Source organism: Colobus angolensis, unplaced genomic scaffold (genome assembly GCF_000951035.1).
Source record: "Colobus angolensis palliatus isolate OR3802 unplaced genomic scaffold, Cang.pa_1.0 Scaffold68, whole genome shotgun sequence".
Lineage (NCBI taxonomy): Eukaryota > Metazoa > Chordata > Mammalia > Primates > Cercopithecidae > Colobus > Colobus angolensis.
Window position 1 is genome coordinate 2,503,638 of NW_012120487.1, and position 20,542 is coordinate 2,524,179.

Consider the following 20,542-nt stretch of genomic DNA (forward strand, 5'->3'; position numbering starts at 1 on the left):
GGCTGGAGTGCAGTGGCCGGATCTCAGCTCACTGCAAGCTCCGCCTCCCGGGTTTATGCATTCTCCTGCCTCAGCCTCCCTAGTAGCTGGGACTACAGGCACCTGCCACCTCACCCAGCTAGTTTTTTTGTATTTTTTAGTAGAGACAGGGTTTTACCATGTTAGCTAGGATGGTCTCGATCTCCTGACCTCATGATCCGCCCGTCTCGGCCTCCCAAAGTGCTGGGATTACAGGCTTGAGCCACCGCACCTGGCCGGGACTACCACTTTTAAACACCATATCCCTTGTGCAGGGCCTAAAGTACAACATAATGGTTAAAAGAAAGAGCTTTGCCATGAGATAGGCTTAATGATAGTCTTGGCTCTGCCACTGACTAGCTGTGGACTTTTGGGCAAGTTACTCACATGGCTGGGGCCCCATTTTTCTCATCTGTAAAATGAGAATAAAACTTTTACTTCACATAGTTTTGATGAGAGAGCGAGACAGAAAGAATGTGTGTATACATGTGATGTGAGGTGTGCATAGAATTAAAAGCCCTTAGCACAGTAACAACTATACCATAAGCATTCAATAAATGTGAGACATTTTAAATTATTATTATCATCATCATAATCACCATCATCACCATCATTTTTAACACTCAGTAAGTATATGTTGAATATTCCTTCTTTGAAGGGAAACAATACCCCTTTATAAGGTAATTGTGGTTATTGTATTAAATTAAAACCCTTCAAAGCATTTAGCACCATGCCTGGCACATAATAAATGCTGAAATGTGTTAGCTCATATTATTTCTTAATCATAAAATTAAAAGGCTGACAGGGATCTTAAGAGGCAAACTAATGTCTGCTGCAAGAGACTTCTAATTGCCTATTTAATATCTCCTCTTCTTCTTTAGTAACACAGCACTGATTCTGTTGAGGGTAGCTTGTGTACAGCTAAAATACAAAACAACTCTATTTCCCAAATAGTGGTGGCCAATCAAATGTAAGAGGAAGTCACTTGGTAAAATTTCAAGCTAAAATATCTGTAAAGGCAGCTGACTCAGTTGGAAGGTGTTCCCTTCACCTTTCTTCTTTTCTTTCTCCTTCCTGCTACCTGATAGTGGAACAGAATAGCTGGCACTGCTACATCCACCTTTAAACTATGAAATGACCCTTGAGGGTAGAGTCAAGAGCTATGGATAGTAGATCAGAAAAACAGAAGGAGCCTAAATCTTTGATGACTTCATGAAGCGACACACGTCTAGAACTACATGCATCTAGACCTTTCTTCATGTGAGAAAAAAATTCTTTATGTTTTCTAAAGCAACTATTGTTTTGGTTTTCTTTAATGTATACGTAAGCCTAATCTTAACTAATATACTCGCCTTCAGTCATGACATAGCAGAGATGAGATTTTTTCCCCTATTAGTTTATAACCCACATAAAGAAACTCTATAATGACTTTGGTGTTGTGATCTGGTCTCCTGTGCTCACATAGGAGGGTCTGATAAATTTTCCTAGGCACAAATATTTTTCCATTAAGGTTTAGTCCCTTACAGCCAGTATCAATAACATCTGACACTAAATACACTCTCTTTCCATTTCCCTTCAAATCCTTCAAAGCATTTAGCACTAAGCTACTATGGCCTTTACCATGTAAGCCACATCATTTAAGATTTATTTTAAAACACTTTATATTATTCCCCTACTACTGCCTTATGTATATCTTAGCTTAAATTAATCATAATGCCACTTATCAAGGCATATGTGGAAGTTAAATTAGATAATATGGTGATTGGCACAGAGTAAGCACTTATTAAATGTTACCATTTTTTCCTTCTCTGTCACCCCTTCTCTTCCATTTTCTGTTGAGTCCAGAACTTCAGATAAGAAAGTAATCCCCTGAAAGGTATCTTCATGTGTCTGTTCCTCTTTCCTTGACAATTAAGACTAAAGACATAACTCCTCTTAGCAAGTTCTGAAAGTAAAGCAATTGTTAGCAGATGTTCATCTCCTTGTTGGCTTATCAAAGAAGCACACTGCAGGAGGCCTGGGGAGGCTCCCGTAGGAGCTTGCTGAAATTTTCTGAACATGTTCAGGCATTAGATTTCTATTACTGAACCCCAAGGAGCACAAATCATATCTTATTCAAAGACTTAGGAAGCCAATAGTTCATTATAAACATGGCTCCAGAGAGCTGAGCTTTCAGAATAAAGAGAATCTATGTCTTCTCTTCTGTTGCCTGAAGACTACCACATGACTAGTAGAATCTTGGAAGGATGGCCCAACAACACCCTACTACTTAAAGTGCCTGCTTGACAGGGGTAATGTACAATTCCATTATTAACAAAGGGGAATTTAAGGACCATGTAGAGGTATTCATATGAAATAGCACCAGAGAATAATCAGCAAGGATATGAATGTCAGGAAAGAATAGGAAGCAGCAAAATCAGGGATTTCAAACATTCTCTCTATTCAATGTGTTCATCTAGAGGATAACAGAAAACACCATCTAGCTGATAGCGATGTGTTATAACTACTGGAAATAGAACTGGCATTTATTAAGCACTCACTGTTACAGAGTGCAACAAGGCACAATATGTGCATATTTCATTTAATGTACATCGCAGTCCTGTATAATAAATATGATTTGTATTTTGTAGCTGAAGCCAAAAGTGATGTCCAAGGTCACACTGTTAACTCAGAGGAAATAAATATTGGAGCCAGTACTAACACATGTCTATCTATCTCAGTATAAAGTTGTGCTCTTTGCAAATCACCAGGATGAAATGTCAACCAAGTATGACCAACCATATGGCTACATGAAAAAGAACATTGACTCCTAAAAATGTTTGAGAGATTTTAAAGCTCCATAATGGACTCAGAATATCAGAAAACACTATAGGTGTTCTATGATGTTGGTATTAACCATATATCCACGAACATTTACTGAATATGTATTTGATTATGTTAGTTCAAGTCTGAGAAGCAAACAGCGATATGGGATACAAGAGACATATTGAGGGAAATGTGAAGGATAACAGGAAAGAATAAGGACTAGATAGGAAAAGCCTTTAGGCTGTTATGCAGATCTGATATCTGTGAGATAAAGTGGGGAAAGAAGGAGGACTGGTTAAGACTCTCAGACAACAGCACAATTCTGAGAAATGAACTAGGATTAGTACCCTTGCAGTGTTCAGTCATTGGATGGTGTGATGATTAATTTTAGGTATCAACTGATATGACTGAGGAATACATAGAGAACTGACAAAGTATTATTTCCAGGTGTATCTCTGAGGGTGTTTCTAGAGGGGACTGGCATGTGAGTTGATGGACTGAGTGGGGAAGATCCACCCTCAGTGTGGTTGGGCATCATTCATATGGCTAGGGGCCTGAGTTGAACAAAAAGACAGAGGAAAGGCAAATTCTCTCTCTCTCCCTTTCTCTCTCCCCTCTCTCTCTCTTTCTCTCTCTCTCTCTCTCCCCCCTAGACCTGGGACACCCTTCTTCTTCTGCCCTTGGACATCAGAATTCCAGCCTGTCCGGCCTTTGGACTCCAAGACTTACACTAGCAGCCTCTCCTGGGTTCTCAGGTACTGACTGACTGGTACTTAGAGTTACACCATTGGCTTCCCTGGCTATCAGGCTTTAAAACTTGGAGCATGCCATGCTATCCACATCCCTGAGTGTCCAGCTTGCAGAAAGCCTGTCAAGAGACATCTCCTCCATAATCATGTGAGCCAATTCTCCTAACAAGTCCACACACACACACATACACATACACACACACACACACTGGTTTTGTCTCTCTGGATCTTTGAAGAACTCTAACTAATTCAGATGATAACAGCTTGCAAGGAGTGCTCAGTGTGAACACAGTGGTAAATCCAGAGGGGAACAGGTGGGGCTGTCAAGAAGCATTATACTTGCAAAGTACAATATGTGAATAGCACTTTTCTATGACTGTCACAGTATAATTCCTAGGCAGCCTTACAGATCTATTTCTCTAAATGTTCAGGGAGCAAGTCCTGTATGGTCCCTGTGGATTTCTAAGCAGAAACTTAGAAGATGAAAGTTAGTGAGACAAATTACTTTCCTCACCACTTCATTTGGTCCTGGAGCCCTAACTGGTGTCCATCCTTTTCCTCCTCCAGTAGGCATTCTAAATTCCCCTCATTCTAAATTACTTAACTATCACTTCAGGAGATCATGTAACCTTACTTGGTGGTGTGGCTATGGCACAAACCTTCATTCTTGAAGGATCTGAGCTCTTTGTAATCAGACCTTTTCCAACAAGGGTTGCTACACATGCCCATTTACAGTTACAGTGATCCAAAGAAGTATCAGGAGGTGCCCAAGATGATCACTTGGGTTCCACACATTTTCTTTCCTAACCCTACTGTGTAAAACCTACACTTATTCATCCTGCTGATCAGGGTCAATTACCCTCACCAAGAAGGTAGCTCCTTTTCTATACTGCTGGTCTCTAGAGAGAAGTACAAAGTGCCATGGTGGCAGCCATAGGTTATAGTTCAATGAGACACTTGCTCTGTCCCCTGACAACAGTGTACTCCCTTTATGAACAAGGACTTCAAACTGCAGATCCTGGGAACGCAGGGACAGAAACATAAAGTTCCTGGTAGGTTATTGAGAGTGTTAATGTGTGGCATCACTCCTACTTCTACGTCTTGGTTCCTGGATCCATATATTCTTTCTATTTAGAATGCAGTCTATATAAAGTCCTCTTATGCATTGCATATACCACCTCCTAAAGGATGATACCCCATTCTTTCAGTGTTGCCTCCAAACTGACTCTTCAGCTGTGCCTTTAGAAAGCTGTTACAGTGCTCCTGAAGCTACCTTCTTCTGGCTGGAATGGCATATAATACAATCGGTGGATCCAGTGGTGACAAGACCCCATCCTTACATCTGGATTGCTGTGAAGTAGGTCCCCTCACGAAATGCTTTTTTCTATTTCATACCTGTAAGGCAGGCATTACATAAGAACCTTAATAGTGGTACTATAGGTAAGAAAGGCAAACTCATATCTAGAATAGATATCTAAAGAATGAACTGCTGACTCTTCCTGGATGAAAAGAGCTTAATGTGGTTGATTCATCCCTAAGTGGCCAGTTGGTCTTCTCTAAGAATAGTGCCATGTTGGTAACTCAACATTATTATGTATTTGTCACAGGTTGACCATTCAGAGGAAGCAATAGCTAGGTCAGCTTTGGTAAGTGGGAGTCTATGCTGTTAAGAAAATATACAGTGCCTTATGGTTACTCCATTCGTGTGCTCATCCTTATAGTTCCAGGGTGTGTGATAATAAAGCCTGGGGATATCAACTAGCCAAAGCATTTTTGCCTACTGGGTTATTTAGTGCCTCTTCCATGGTAGTTGTTTCCTGGAGAGCATTAACATAGATTTACAAATCATTTTCTAAGATAGATTTACTAAAAAAAAATTACCAAGAGGTACTACAATGCTACATCCTCTGATGAAGCTATGGTATTATTCAATAGCATGAGCTGTTGCTCATGGACCACAGTCAGAAATTGCCAATGTTGGAAACAGCAACCACTAGGGTTAGGGCTACAAGTCAAAAAGCTATTCTTTGGTGGTCTTTCTCATGGCCACTTCTGAAGCCTGGTGATGTCTAGAGTATTTGTGAATAAAGATTTCCTCAAAAAGTTGGGGAATGCTATTGAATAAGACCATAGTGTCATCAGCAGTGTGGTATTGTAGTACCTCCTGGTAATAAGTTTGTTCTTGTAAATATATCTTAAAGAAAAGATTTTTAAATCTATATTAATGGCCTCCAGGAAGCATCTACCATGGAAGAGGCACTAAATAGTGCAGTAGGCAAAAATGACAAGATGAGACACCAATATGTCTCAGCAAAACATTCTGAGTGTGCCTACTCCCATTTATCCAACCACATGCGCCTTTACCCCAGACCTCTTTGTTTCTAATCTTGCCCCTTTCAGGCTCCTGATGAATTGGCCTGGCCATTGGTCACTGCCCGGGAATCTATGTACATTCTTACCTCAGGCTATGTTTTATTTCATACAAAGTAGATATAGCCAGGCATACCACTTACAATACCTGGCTGATAGGATGATTTTTTTCTCTCATTTTTTTGTTAACCACCCTGCATATGGCTATAATGCAGGTACCATATATTTTTTGTTTTCAGCAACATACTGAACTGACCTATCCATAAACCAAGCCCAGGACTATTGCTCCTCCTTCACCTGGTCATATAGGATAAGATCATAAGGCAATAGGTGAAAGCTAGATTAGGAGAGCTGATGCAACTGTGTTGGATTAAACAGAACTTCAGGTTACCTGCTTCGGCAGTTACTTATGACCTCTGATCCACTTTAACTCAATCCCAGATATCCAATCCCAGATAAGCTGGTGCTGGGCCTGTCCAATGTTATGACTGTGTAGGTCTAACAAAACCCAGTTCATAATTAAGAGTTCCAGATACATGGTCACTTGATACCTGTTTGTAAAGCATTCCATCTTTATCAGGGTCCAGTGACATACCAGGAGCTGTTTCTCAAAAGGCACATAATTCTCTACTGTGAATGGTATAGTCTTGGTCTAAAATCTCTGTGGCCTATGTAGTGATTCTCCTTTTGGAACTCACCATAAACTCCACGTTATATCTTTTCCCAAAACTCACACCTCCAATAACATACAGTCCTCCAAATTACATAGCCCAAGGGACAGGGGTACTTTCCACACAACCTGGACCTGCCACATGTCCCAATAAAAGCTGGAAATCTTATGTAAAAGCAAGCATATATGCCAGAGCATATGTGTATGGAATGGAACGTGTTACCTCGAGACTGAACGAGGCCTGCCAGATCTTGTTCTTTCTTCTTTGTAATAAAAAAGATGCAGCTATTTGTCTTTTACTTTGAAGAGCATGCCTCTGACCACTGCACCTCTAAAGTCTACATGAAGTGGATGGGGTCCCTAAATCTTCAAAAGGTTTATCTCCTACCCTCTGGTGTACTGGGTCTTATAAAAGCCTCCAGGATGAGCAATCGATTCCTTCCCATCCTATCCAATCGCATGATGTCACTGAAGTAATGGATCAATATTACATTCTATTCAATGTATTCCAGATGTCTTTGGACTATATTGTCACAGAAGGCAGGAGACTTAACATAGTATTGGGTTGCAGCCAAAAGTGAATATGCATACTGTTTTCTACCCCATGTAAAAGTCAATTGTTACTGACCCTCTTAACAAATATAAATAGAAAAGAGTATCTGTGACAAAGCAATGGCAGCCTACTATGTTCCTGAGGCCTTATTAATCTTCTCTTAACAATGATACCCCATTAGACTCAGCAGCTGCATTTGGGAAAACTAATTCATTGAGTTTGTCATAGTTTTTAATTTTATGGATTCATCTGGTTTATTCAAGGGCCAAATTGGAGAATAAAATGGCAACATGGTAGAGACCACCACCCTGCATCCTTTTAAAAAGGGATCATCAAAATACAACCTGCAAATCAAATCCAATAAATTCCCTGATTTTATAAATAAAGCTTTATTGGAACACAGCCATTTCCATTCATTTACATATCATCTATAGGAGCTTTCAAAATACAATGGCAGAATTGAATAGCTGTGACAGAGATAGCAGGGCCCATGGCCTAAAATATTTACTATCTGGTCCTTTACGGAAAATGTTTTTTGACTTCTGCTTTAGAAATGTAGTGGTGTCACTAACCTAAACCATTCCCCCAACATGGCAGGATATGATTTTATTTTTTATTTAAACTGGCTTGGGAAATAGCCCCATTGAAGAGCTTTCACTTGGTTTTCCTTCCTCACTATGATAGTTCTTACCCCTTGGGCCAAGGACTTCATGTAAAAGTTACTTCAATAGCCAAGTATATTGATCTCAAGTATATACTTGAGGAGTGGGTAAATGGCCACTGGGTTGTTCACGGACCCAGCAGACACACTGTGAGCCAGACTCCATTTATTATTGCCCCCCAGAAATTTCCACTCTAACAGAGGCTCCATGATGATATTTTGGGTCTTTGAATATAATCTCAATTTTGATCCTTTGTCAATAGTACTTAAACTGTCTGATTATTCCCCTTTCCTCAGTATATAGTCACCCAAATACATGGTCATAAGTCCCTTTGGAAGAGGACTAGGGGAATCATTAACAAATGTATCTGCTATAGTATTACAGGGTCCTCCCTCCAAGAAACATGGCCACTTCTTCTATTAATGGTTTTCAGAAAATTGACTCAGGTCCAGGAACTGAGAAAAGATAGTGACTTTTTGGGGAAAGCAACCATTCTCCATTCTTGCCTCTTTCTTACTGTGGATTTAATCAGCACACTCATTTGCATCCATCTGATTTGTTGATAGGGACATTGCACTCTATTAGCCATCTTCATAAGACCCTGAAAGTCAAGCTCCCTTTGATGGTCCTCAGACCTTGCATAAAATTAAAATAATTATGGCCTTCTGGCTCCTGGTTGTTAAACACCACCAGCTGGTCAATATTACTTCAGAGCATCATTATCATAAATAGTATTGAGTCCATCTCTTTCACTGCCTCTCCTATCACCTGTGGTCTGCAAAGGTGATCAATAATTAAACTCTCAGTGATAGTGGTGCTCCATGGCCATCAGGAACACACAGCATATGGGACCGTCTTGGTCTACAATCTCTGTGGCCTGTGTAGTGATCAGGAATACACTTTATATTCCTGATGGCCTTGCAGTATAGTATGTGCTGTGTGCTCTCTTGTGGAACATAATCCTCTGGTGGGTTTTCTGGCCCTACATAATGTGTCCTGTCCAACAGGCCTATTTTCCTCAGCCTTGTTATTCTTCCTTTATCATGTGACAGGGCACTCAGGCATTTCACTCAGCATGAGATATTACTTTCTTCAGGCTTTTAAGAGCTACCCTAGCAGTATTTGGTGTGATTGCCTAGGTGTCAAAATCCTGTATCATAAGAAAGTACACCCAAGTAAATTAATTTTTGCATATTCAGTCTTACTTTCTAGCCTGTTTAATCAATCACTCTTGAAACCCAATCTCGTGGCTCCTGGCAGATAGGCCAATTAATTGTTATAGCACCTTTAGTATATAACCTCTTTGCTTCCTTATCAAACATTCAATTCTAGCTAGGTGCCCTCTTGAAGAGCTACTCTAGCAGCTCCTTAGAAGTTTAATGATGGATCACCTTTGCAGGCCACAGATGATGATAGGAGAGGTAGTCAAAAAGTTGGACTCAGTATTATTTGTAGTAGTAGCATTTTAATTGTTAAATAGTTACCCATTAAAACCTAGTTATAGCCTGGTAGCGGGACAAGAGGTAACAGTACCAATAGTTTTAGCCTGGTGGTTGGACAAGAGGTGAGACAGTGGCTCCTCAAGAGGGCACCTGTTGCCTTGCTGGGAAACAGCCTCTGCAGTATATTCCAGCACCAAAATAGTGCTAGCTCTTAAAAGAGATGGGTGGACTAACTCCCAAGACTGTGCATGTTCAGAGGGATCTGCAGAGCCCAAAACTCTAAGGCATCCATCCAAATGTCCCTGTTTCATGTTTAGGATATTGGGTTTTCTCATGAAGTCTCTGATTTTAGTGTAATAGATCTACTTTGGATGGGCATTTAAACATTTCTGAACCTGTGCCTTTCTAACAAGTACTAAATCTGCTTCTTCTCTGAATCCACTCTTCTACTGCAGAAGAATGGACCTCTTTGTAAACTACCAAAGTGTCTCACTAGATCTCACACTTCTCCCTTAACTGCTTTTTGACAGACCTCAGTTTCTGATTATTCTTCTGAAGGGCATCAACAGAATTTAGCAATAATTAGCTAACTCCACAGTCCTTGTAGACATTGTTTTTTTCCTATCTTAAAAATACCTGAATCATTGTACCTATAAGACAATACTCTCCACTTGCACATTTTCCCAGTTTCATCATTGATGATATCTTCATTTGGGTTGCTATCTTGTGCCAGGAAATATTTGTGCCCCACATAAAATCCAGGATGATATCATTACTCTGACTGAACCATTTCCAAAACCCACTCTCACTACCTGTTGGGAGAAATGCCTGTGAAAGACTAAGGGAAAGGAAGCGGGGATGGCCTTCAGACCACAAAGCACCATATCTGAAAATGCATGGAGGAAGAAAGAAGAACCGAATGTGAAGAATCTCAGACTGCAACATGGTTCTAAGAGAGTTAGGTCAAATCAATAGGAAGTCCTGTAGCCAAAGTTGGCCATTAGAAGAGTCCTTGCAAGCAGACTCCTAGTACTCCTACCACGACTAGTCATTGGCTGGAAGCAACCTGCAGGATGTATGGTCTCAGGATGAATGTGGTAGTGGATCCAGAGGAGCAGAATTCTGGCTATTAGTCAACTATGCTCCCCACAGTCATGAAAACATATCTGAGTGACACATTTTTATGACTGCCACATCTGTGCAGCACTTAGAACTCTGAGATGTTCTGACATGATTCACAACATCAAGGAGCTAACAGTATAGTAGACAAAATGAACCTAAATAGAAAACAAGGGACAAACTTAAATTTAGGGTTGAGAGAGTTTGCTGGGTCATATTAAGATTTAATATTCCAGAGGGAGTCTGGGAATATGGTGACATAAAAACATGGAAACTCTTTTATTCTCCCTAATTTCCTTGCTATGTTGACCCAATTATTATGGGAAGGGGGAGCCTTTCTCACCACTACTTCTGAAAACTAGAGAGGGATTTCACATATACACCTAAGGTTTTGGAATTCTACCAAGATTTTACAAGTGAAAAGGAATGAAAACTAGTTAACAAGACCAGTATTATCCAGAGGAATAAATATATGTCAACAGATTCCCTCTGGTCCATGTGGAAAAATTTTGTCTTAGAAGTTCATCTGTACTCCTATGAGAAGATTCTGTATTTGGAAGCTCATCTGCCTTTTTCCATGGTCTGGGGAAAGCCTTAGCTGCCCACAGAATCACTCAGAGAGATCATCTTTAGCCCTCCCTACACAATGGAGATACTCCTATTTCCTTCATTTTGCTAGTAAAACGATTCAATCAGGCTACACACAGGCTGTCTGGTTTCTGCCACTGGTCCACATAAACACAGAATTGCCTTTGTCATAGTAAGAAAAAACACTCACTATTATATCCTCTGTAGGTGAGCAAACAGGCAGCAGTTCCCTTCCTAGGCTACTAATATTTGCTCATCATTGGCCACACTAGAACAATCTTAGGAAGACAACAACTTATTACTCACCAAAAAAGAAAATAAAAATCCCAGGCTGGGCACGGTGGCTCACGCCTGTAATCCCAGAACATTGGGAGGCCTAGGCAGGCTGATCACGAGATCAAGAGACAGAGACCATCCTGGCCAACATGATGAAACCCCATCTCTACTAAAAATACAAAAATTAGCCCCAGCTGCTCGGGAGGCTGAGGCAGGAGAATTGCTTGAACCCAGGAGGCAGAGGTTGTGGTGAGCTGAGATTGCACCACTGCACTCCAGTCTGGCGACAGAGAAAGACTCCATCTAAAAAATAAATAAGTAAATAAAAATAAAAATAAAAAAAATAAAAAATCCAGAAATAAAATACCAAAAACAGATCTACACTAGCCCAGAGAGAAAATACATTAGCCAACATCATTGATAAACCTAGATCAGTGACTCTCAAGGTACAGACCCTGGGCCATCAGCATCAGATATATTTTGGAACTTATTTTACATTCAAACATGATTTTTAAATTGATATTCACATCCTTCATTAGCCTGTAAAAGCCAACAAAGCAAGAATTACGTCTATTTAACAATTTAGCAGAGACTGACATACTGGAGGGGCTCGATGAAGATTTATTAAAATATAAACACTAGAATAACAATGGCAAAACTTTCCCGAAATATTCAAATTAGATACTTAATAGTCAAAGATATAATACAGTAAAGATATAATAAGAGATAAGTAGAGAAATTATAAACTAATCATTAAATGTGTGTGCCTGTAAGTAATCCCAACTATTTGGGAGGCTGAGGTTGGAGGATTCCTTGAACCCTGAAGTTTGAGACCGCAGAGAGCTATGATGGCACCACTGTATTCTAGCCTGGGGCACAGAGTGAGACTATGTCTCAAAAACTTAAACAAACAAATAAATAAAGCAGATAAAATGTTGCATTTTAGAAATAGTTATTTCTTCATGATCACACTATAAATTAAAATCAAAGACACAAATATTACATTAAATACCTGTATATTTAAATATTTCATAGCATAATTAAATTAAAAATTATATAGTAGCATATATTACAAAATACACATTATATAATGCAGTTATATATAGTTAAATAATTTGACTTATATATTATTGTAATATATACTAATATATGTAAATATTACATATTTTATATATACAATAAAATTATTGAAATAAATTTCTTTTTCATATTTTGAGTCAACATATTCAAAATATGGTTTCAACATATTATCAATAATTTAAAATTATTTTTGAGATATTTACATTCTTTTCTTAAAATCTAGTGTACATTTTTTAAAATTATACTTTAAGGTCTGGGATACATGTGCAGAACGTGCAGGTTTGTTACACAGGTATACAGGTGCCATGGTGGTTTGCTGCACCTATCAACCCATCATCTACATTAGGTATTTCTCCTAATGCTATCCCTCCCCTAGCCACCAAACCGTGAGAGGCCCCGGTGTGTGATGTTCCCCTTCCTGTGTCCACGTGTTCTCCTTCCCCTTCCTGTGTCCACGTGTTCTCCTTGTTAAACTCCTACTTCACAGTGAGAACATGCAGTGTTTGCTTTTCTGTTCCTATGTTAGTTTGCTGAGAATGATGGCTTCCAGCTTCATCCATATCCCTGCAAAGGAAATGAACCCATCCTTTTTTATGGTTGCATAGTATTCCATGGTCTATATGTGCCACATTTTCTTTATCCAGTCTACCATGGATGGACATTTGGGTTGGTTCCAAGTCTTGCTATTCTGAACAGTGCCACAATAAACATACATGTGCATGTGTCTTTATAGTAGAATGATTTATAATGCTTTGGGAATATACACAGTAATGGGATTGCTGGGTCAAATGGTATTTCTGGTTCTAGATCCTTGAGGAATTGCCACACTGTCTTCCACAATGGTTGAACTAATTTACACTCCCACCAACAGTGTAAAAGTGTTCCTATTTCTCTACATCCTCTCCAGCATCTGTTGTTTCCTGACTTTTTAATGATCACCATTCTAACTGGCGTGAGATGGCAAATTTCTATCTCCATGCGGTTCTAAGTAAGATAAATTTCTATCTCCATGTGGTTCTAGTAAGTCAAGGCAGTCCAATGTTCCTACTGTGAAAAAAGGAGAAAAGGCTATTTAAATTACATAGACATGTAATACTGTTGAGGCATCAGAGAGATGTAAAAGTAGAGAGAATTAGATGATCTAAAATTCCAAAGAGGCAACTTTCTCAGGTGAACTGGTGATTGCAATCTTTTTTCTTCCTTTGAGGGTATCTTATGATTCTGGATTCGGACTAAAGATCAGGTTTAGCCCAAGAAGAAGTGTCCTGAAAGAAAATCAGCAAAGCTTTGAGTAGTAATCAAGGGCTTGAACGACAAAATGGAAACCTAAAAGACCTCAAACACAATGCTTATTTTCCCTACGTGGCATTTACTGAGTTCTAGAGCTGCACGTGTCTCTTTTAATTCATACCTCATATCATACACTAGTTAATTCCAGAGAGACTTCAGACATAAATGTGAAAGATAAAATGAGAGATCTTTTAGAGAGAAACAAGGGCAAGCATTCTCATGAGCTTAGAGTAAACATATATTTTTAAAACCGGACCTAAAAAGAGCTAACTGTCAAGGTAAAATAACTGATTAATTGTACTATGTTAGAATTAAGGAAATATATACATTAAACGACACCATTTAAAGAATAAAAAACAAGCCACAATGTAGAATAAAATATTTCCAATTCATACAAATGACTTGCATCTGGAATACATAAAGAACTCTCCAAATCCATAAGAAAATGACAGACTACTTAATTTTCTAAAATCAGCAAAGATTTGAACAGGTACTTCAGAGAAAAGGATATTAAAATGACCAATATACTACATAAAAGCTGCTAAATTGTTTTCAATCATTAGGAAAATGCTACATAAAACCACAGTGGGAAACTTCTTCATACCCATCAGAAATTCTGAAATAAAAATGAGGAAACAAGTCAGGAGTTGGAGGAAGGGAAAGAACTCTTATACTGCTAGAGGAAGTATAAATTGGTACAACTACTTAGAAAAACCATTTGGCTATTTAAACCATGACCCAGCAATTTTGAAGTATCTATGCAACAGATATGCTTAAATATATATGTTTACCAAAATATATGTTAATTGCAGCACTATTTGCAGCAACTAAAAATTAGATACCTCCCAAATCATAAAATGGAAACGTGTAAGGCCTCAAACATGAAGCTCATTTTCCCCACACAACATTTTCTGAGTTCTAGGGCTGCACTCTAGGGCTGTATCTCTCTTAATTCAGACCTCTTATCATATACGAAAATTAATTACAGATAGATTATAAATGTAAATATGGAAGGAAAATCAGAGAGTAGAATGGATAAACTGAGAACATCTTAGTCTGGGCTGATATAACAAAATATAACAGAGTGGCTTAAACAACAAACTCTTATTTCTCACAGTTCGGGGCATTGGGAAGTCCAAGATGAAGGTGCCAGCCAATCTGGCATTTGCTGACTGACCACTTCCTGATTTGCAATTGACCATCTTACATGTTGTATTGCTGGGAGAAAGAAGCAAGCTCTCTTGTGTCTCTTCTTATACAAGCACTAATGTCATTCATGAGGGCTCCACTTTCATGCCCAAATTACCTCTGAAAGACCCCAGCTCCAAATATCATCACATTAGCAATTAGGCCTCAACAAATGAACTTTGGAGAAACATAAACATTCAGTCCATAGTAGTGAAACAGTCACACAATGGATATATGGCAATGAGAATGAACAAACATCTACTACATTAAATAATGAATATCAAAAATATAATTTTGAGTAAAAGAAGCTAGACATAAAAATGTACATACTGTGTGATTACATTTATATGAATTCAGGAAATAGAAAAATTGGTAATAAAAATCTATACTGTTACAAATCAAGAGAGTGGTTACCAGGGAGGAAGATACTGACTTGAAAGCAGCACTAGCTCCTCCAGAATGCTAGTGATGTTTTATTTGATTTATTGATCTGCATGATCCAATGAGTAAATCAAACAGATGCAACAGTTAATACTGAGTGTTAACTTGATTGGACTGAAGGATGTAAAATATTGTTCCTGGGTGTGTCTGTGAAGGTGTTGCCAAAGGAGATTAACATTTGAGCCACTGGGCAGGGAAAGGCAGACCCACCCATAATCTGGGTGGGCACCATCTAACCAGCTGCCAGTGCAGCTAGAATATAAAGCAGGCAGAAAAATGTGAAAAGACTAGACTGGCCTCGCCTCCTAGCCTACATCTTTCTCCCATGCTGGATGCTTCCTGCCTTGAACACTGGACTCCAGGTTCTTCAGTTTTGGGACTTGGACTGGCTCTCTTTGCCCTTAGCTTGTAGACAGCCTATTGTGGGACCTTGTCATCATGTGAGTTAATACTTAATAAGCTCTCCTTTATATATATATAATATATATATCCTATTAGTTCTGTTCCTTTAAAAAACCCTGACTAATAGAACAGATAAGCTACATACTTCCTTTATTCTTTTTTTTTTATTTTTTTATTTTTTTTTTTGGAGATGGAGTCTTGTTTTGTCACCCAGGCTGGAGTGCAGTGGCACGATCTCGGCTCACTGCAACCTCCACCTCCTGGGTTCAAGCAATTCTCCTGCCTCAGCCTCCCGAGTAGCTGGGATTACAGGAGCCTGCCACCATGCCTGGCTATTTTTTTTGTATTTTTAGTAGAGACGGGGTTTCAACATGTGGGCCAGGCTGGTTTCAAACTCCTGACCTCAGGTGATCCCCATGCCTTGGCCTCCCAAAGTGATAGGATTACAGGCGTGAGCCAACGCACCCAGCCAGCTACATACTACTGATATATTCCCTTTTTTATATGTTGAAGTATGTTATATTTAAATTTAAAAATTAAAAAGTAGTAGATCATTATGAATATTTATCTGTTAGACTGAAAAATTCTTTCTAAACCTAATGGCAACAAAGAAAAAAATAAACAAAATTATCTGTAGACTTGACTACACAAAAGCTTGAGGAACCAATATATAAAAACAACCACAATTTTAGTTTGCCACAGAATGCAAAGAAAAATGATTAACACCAGTAATACATAATGATATAAATGGGCATAAAACACTTAGAGAAGAAAGAAATAATGGCCAATAAGCATATGAGAAAAATATATTTCTAAACTAATAATCAAAGATATTCAAAGTAAAACAACGGGATAAACTTTTTCAAATATCCAAATTAGCATTTCTTCTAATGATAATAATAAGGTAAGACAGGCACTTTCATGCACTGTTGGTCTTAGTTTAAATTGGTTCTTGAACCAAAAATCACTTTAAAAAGCAAAGTACTGACTCAGGATTCCCTGAACACTATCTATGATCCCAACATCCCAACAGCCCATTTTCTTATAATCTCCTTATTCCTTAGTTATTCTTTTACCTCAGTGATGCTGATGCTGAATTTGTCCTTTGTTTAGAAATAAATAAACACTATAATATATCATTCAAAATATGTAGGCAAAATTTAGAAGAATATGCTCCAATCTGTTGATAGTGGTCCTGAGACATAAAAGTGTAAGAGAAGCTCACATTCTATATCGCATTTCTGTAATGAAAAGTTATACATAATTTTCTATCACTTTTAAAATAAAAATAATAATATATTTGGTCTAATCTTCATTCATTTCCTAATCCATTCAAGAAGTACTGATATAGTTTGGCTGTGTCCCCATGCAAATCTCTTCTTGAATTGTAGCTCTCATAATCCCCATGTGTCATGAGAGGGATCTGGTGAGAGATAATTGAATCATGGGTTCCAGTTTTCCCATGCTGTTCTCCTGATAGAGAGTAAGCCTTTGCTCCTCCTTTGCCTTCTGGATTGTGAGGCCTTCCCTGCCATGTAGAACTGTGAATCCACTAAACCTCTGTTTTTTGGAAATTACCGAGTCTTAGGTATTTTCTTCATAGCAGTATGAAAATTGACAGATACAAGTACTTGCCAAGAAGATACTACTAACACACCAATCCTGTGCAGGGCAGGACAAGGCAGGTGGTTAGGGACCAAAGTGAAGGACACTTGAGGTCTAGCCAAGACCTGGAGTGTAAGGTCGTGTAAGTTCTAGGACTCTTGTTAAGGTTTGTGAACAACACAAAGTGCCCTAATAGACACAGTAAGGATCCCAATACAAACCCAGTCATGCAGGATTATCAGGGGGTAGCAGCAGTGTCCATCTCTTCAGCTAGGATTCAGAATGGAACCACATCCCTGTGAAGATACCTCAGCACCTAGAAATCTGCCAGAATAAAATCTGGAAACTAAAAAACTCCAGGCATAAGACTAATAACATAGATCTAGTCACAGTGAAGCAGTCATGCTAATCCATTATAACAGACACTATTATACACAGTTGATATATATTATAAATCCTCATAACAACCTGATAAGGGAAATAGAAAGTGAGTTTCTCTCATACCTTTATGTCTTAGAACCACTATCAACAGTCTGGAGCACATTCTTATCCTATTTACAGATAGGGGACACAGAATTTAAGGTTTTGCCCAAGGCCATATAGCTAATAAGTGGTAGAGCCTGGATCCAAATCAAGGAATCCTGATTCTTGCTACAGGAAGTCCTATTTATTCATTTATTCGACAGACATTATTGGGAGTCTAGTAAATCCTAGGCATTGTGATAGGTAAATTGCATGCAAACAAAAATAAGAGAGCCTCTGCCTTCACAGAATAGTAGAATAAGAGAACAGGGGAGCAGATATGTAAAACACATGGTAAATGCTAAAACAGAGGAACTGGCCAAATACTGCTTAGTAGTATGAGCGATTTTGTTGTATGAGATCAATAAAGTTTTTAACAATAGAATTTGAATTAGGCTGTAAAAAATAAACAGAATGAAGGCATCCAAAAAGGGTGAGAAAGGGTATTTCAGATAGTAAGTTAAATATTAGCAAAGATATGGAAGTACTTATGTATGAAACACAGTATGAAAAGATGTCAGTTTTATATGACTGAACAATAAAGTCCATGAGGGAAACTGTCAGAAGGAAGGAGACAGGAGGCCAATATTTCTCCTGCAACATCAGTGGGGCCATCCTCACTGAAACTACTACACTGAGGAGCTGTATCTTCCCAAGATTTCTCAGAAGCACACATAAAAATTTAGTCATTTGTTTCAACCTCCAACAAAATTACATTTTTAGCAAAACAGCATAAATGAAGCTTTACTCATTAGGCAACTCACTTTGAGATAGCTTTCGTTAAGATTCAGGTGTTACACTTGTAATAGAACATTGTTGCCAAGGTGATGGGGATTTAAACAATGAAATAAATATAACTGCAATAAACATGTTTTGAGAAGACAGCACCAACTCCAACTTTAATTTCCCTCTGTAAAAGGAACTCAGGGTCTTTGAAACAGCTAAATCTCTTTAAGGTAAGCAAGTGCTCTCACACCACAGCATAGTGGGTGTGAGATCTTCAGATTTTTTTCCGTCAGAGTGTTACTTATCTTGAGAGCACTACTTAGCAGTTTAGTATGCAGATCTTGCTGGCTGTACCTCCTGTCCTGCTTACTATAACATCCTTTTTTTATGTAGCAGAAACTTAAAACAATTGACATTCTAAAGATGGAAAAGCAGTCTGCGCTAGCAAAGGATAATACAATATCATGTTCTACCATACAGTCTCCTTCCATGAATTTACTCCAGGGATTTGCCTAGACCCCAAAGGAGATCTCCACAGAAGGCACTGGAGAGATGTGTTTTTATACTGGGAAAGGAAATGAGGACATTTACTTATACTTTATACATGACTTCTTTTTTGAAAGGAAGATGTGTAATCTGGTGCATAATCTTTGTGTATAATCTTGTGCATAATACCAGAACTGCCTTGTATTTGTACAGTGACTTAGACTTTACCAAGCTCTTTTACATGCACTGTTTGTGTAAGAATTAAATTGTATAGCATGATATAAAGCTCTTAGAACAATCCTTGAGATGGGACTCAATAAATCCGTGCTCACTACCTGGGTGATGAAATCATTTGTACATCAGACCCCAGTGATATACAATTTCCCCATGTAATAAACCTGCAAATGCACCCGTGAGCCTGAAAGTTGGAAAAAATGACATTAATTTTACTTGTTCCATTTTGTGTTTGTTGTTACTGCTGTTGTTATGCAAATAACTTCCTTCTTTCTCTTAGTAAAAGAAAACAACTTCAAAGCTGTGTAGTAAAGGAGAGCCAAAGTAGGACTACAAACTGGATACATTTAGGTCTAAATAACTGATTAATTAAGAGTTAATATTTTTTCTTTTATTTTTCACTATTAAAATGTTATTTTCTACAGACCACTGTAATAGCCTTGGATCACCATGAATCCATACAGCTAAATAATTCAGGGGTTTGTACAGTCATTCTCAAACTTCATCGTCACAAAATGAAATAATCTTATCTGTAAATGTGATGATGCCAAAATTAGAATGTGAAACCTTATCATATGAGACTGAAACATTTTGTTCCATAATGTTTCCCACAGATGCATTTTAAATGATAAACAAGGCTAGCAAAATTATCTTATCTTGCTTCTTTTATCTTAGAGGCATTTATTATTTAACAGTGGTTATATGGTCAGATGAGTGATGGTTAAATTGAATTTTTGTTCTCCATTTTCTGAAAAACATTTAAAGAGAGTCTCTTTTTTCCTATTTTAAAATTTATTTTCTCTTATCTTGCCAATGCCTAATAAACACATGACATTTAACTTTTTGATGATATCAACTATTGCTGTTGCTGATGATGCTATTATTGCTGCTGTACTTATTGTTACCATTTTTTATTACATGCTATGTGCTAGTCTTTTTAAAAGCATTATTTAATTTAACACTAACAAGTACCTTGCACAATGAACACTGCTGTAGCTTGAGAAGTAACTTCTGAAGCCACATTGCTATTGTGATGGCATGTTGAACCCAAGACTCTTTATTTCCAAATTTCAGGATTTTACTGTATATCCATATGTTTTAAAGTAAATTATTAAATATAATGTCATATTTACATGCTTTCAGGTAAATTATTAAGAATTTTATGAATAGAAAACTAGAAAGGAGCAATTAGAGTAACATTTTCCTTGTAATATGGTTTTCAAAGATGGTATTAAGGTTATTAGCAACAATATATAAATACTTCTTTTTTTTTTTTTTATACTTTAAGTTCTAGGGTACATGTGCATAACGTGCAG

The 20,542-nt window shown here is 38.1% G+C and overlaps 1 protein-coding gene across 2 annotated transcripts in view; it reads right to left on the reverse strand.

The window, feature by feature from the left end:
- AGBL4 (ATP/GTP binding protein-like 4) overlaps positions 1 to 20,542 on the reverse strand; it is a 1,493,990-nt gene that overhangs the window by 1,081,482 nt on the left and 391,966 nt on the right. The window lies entirely within an intron of this gene.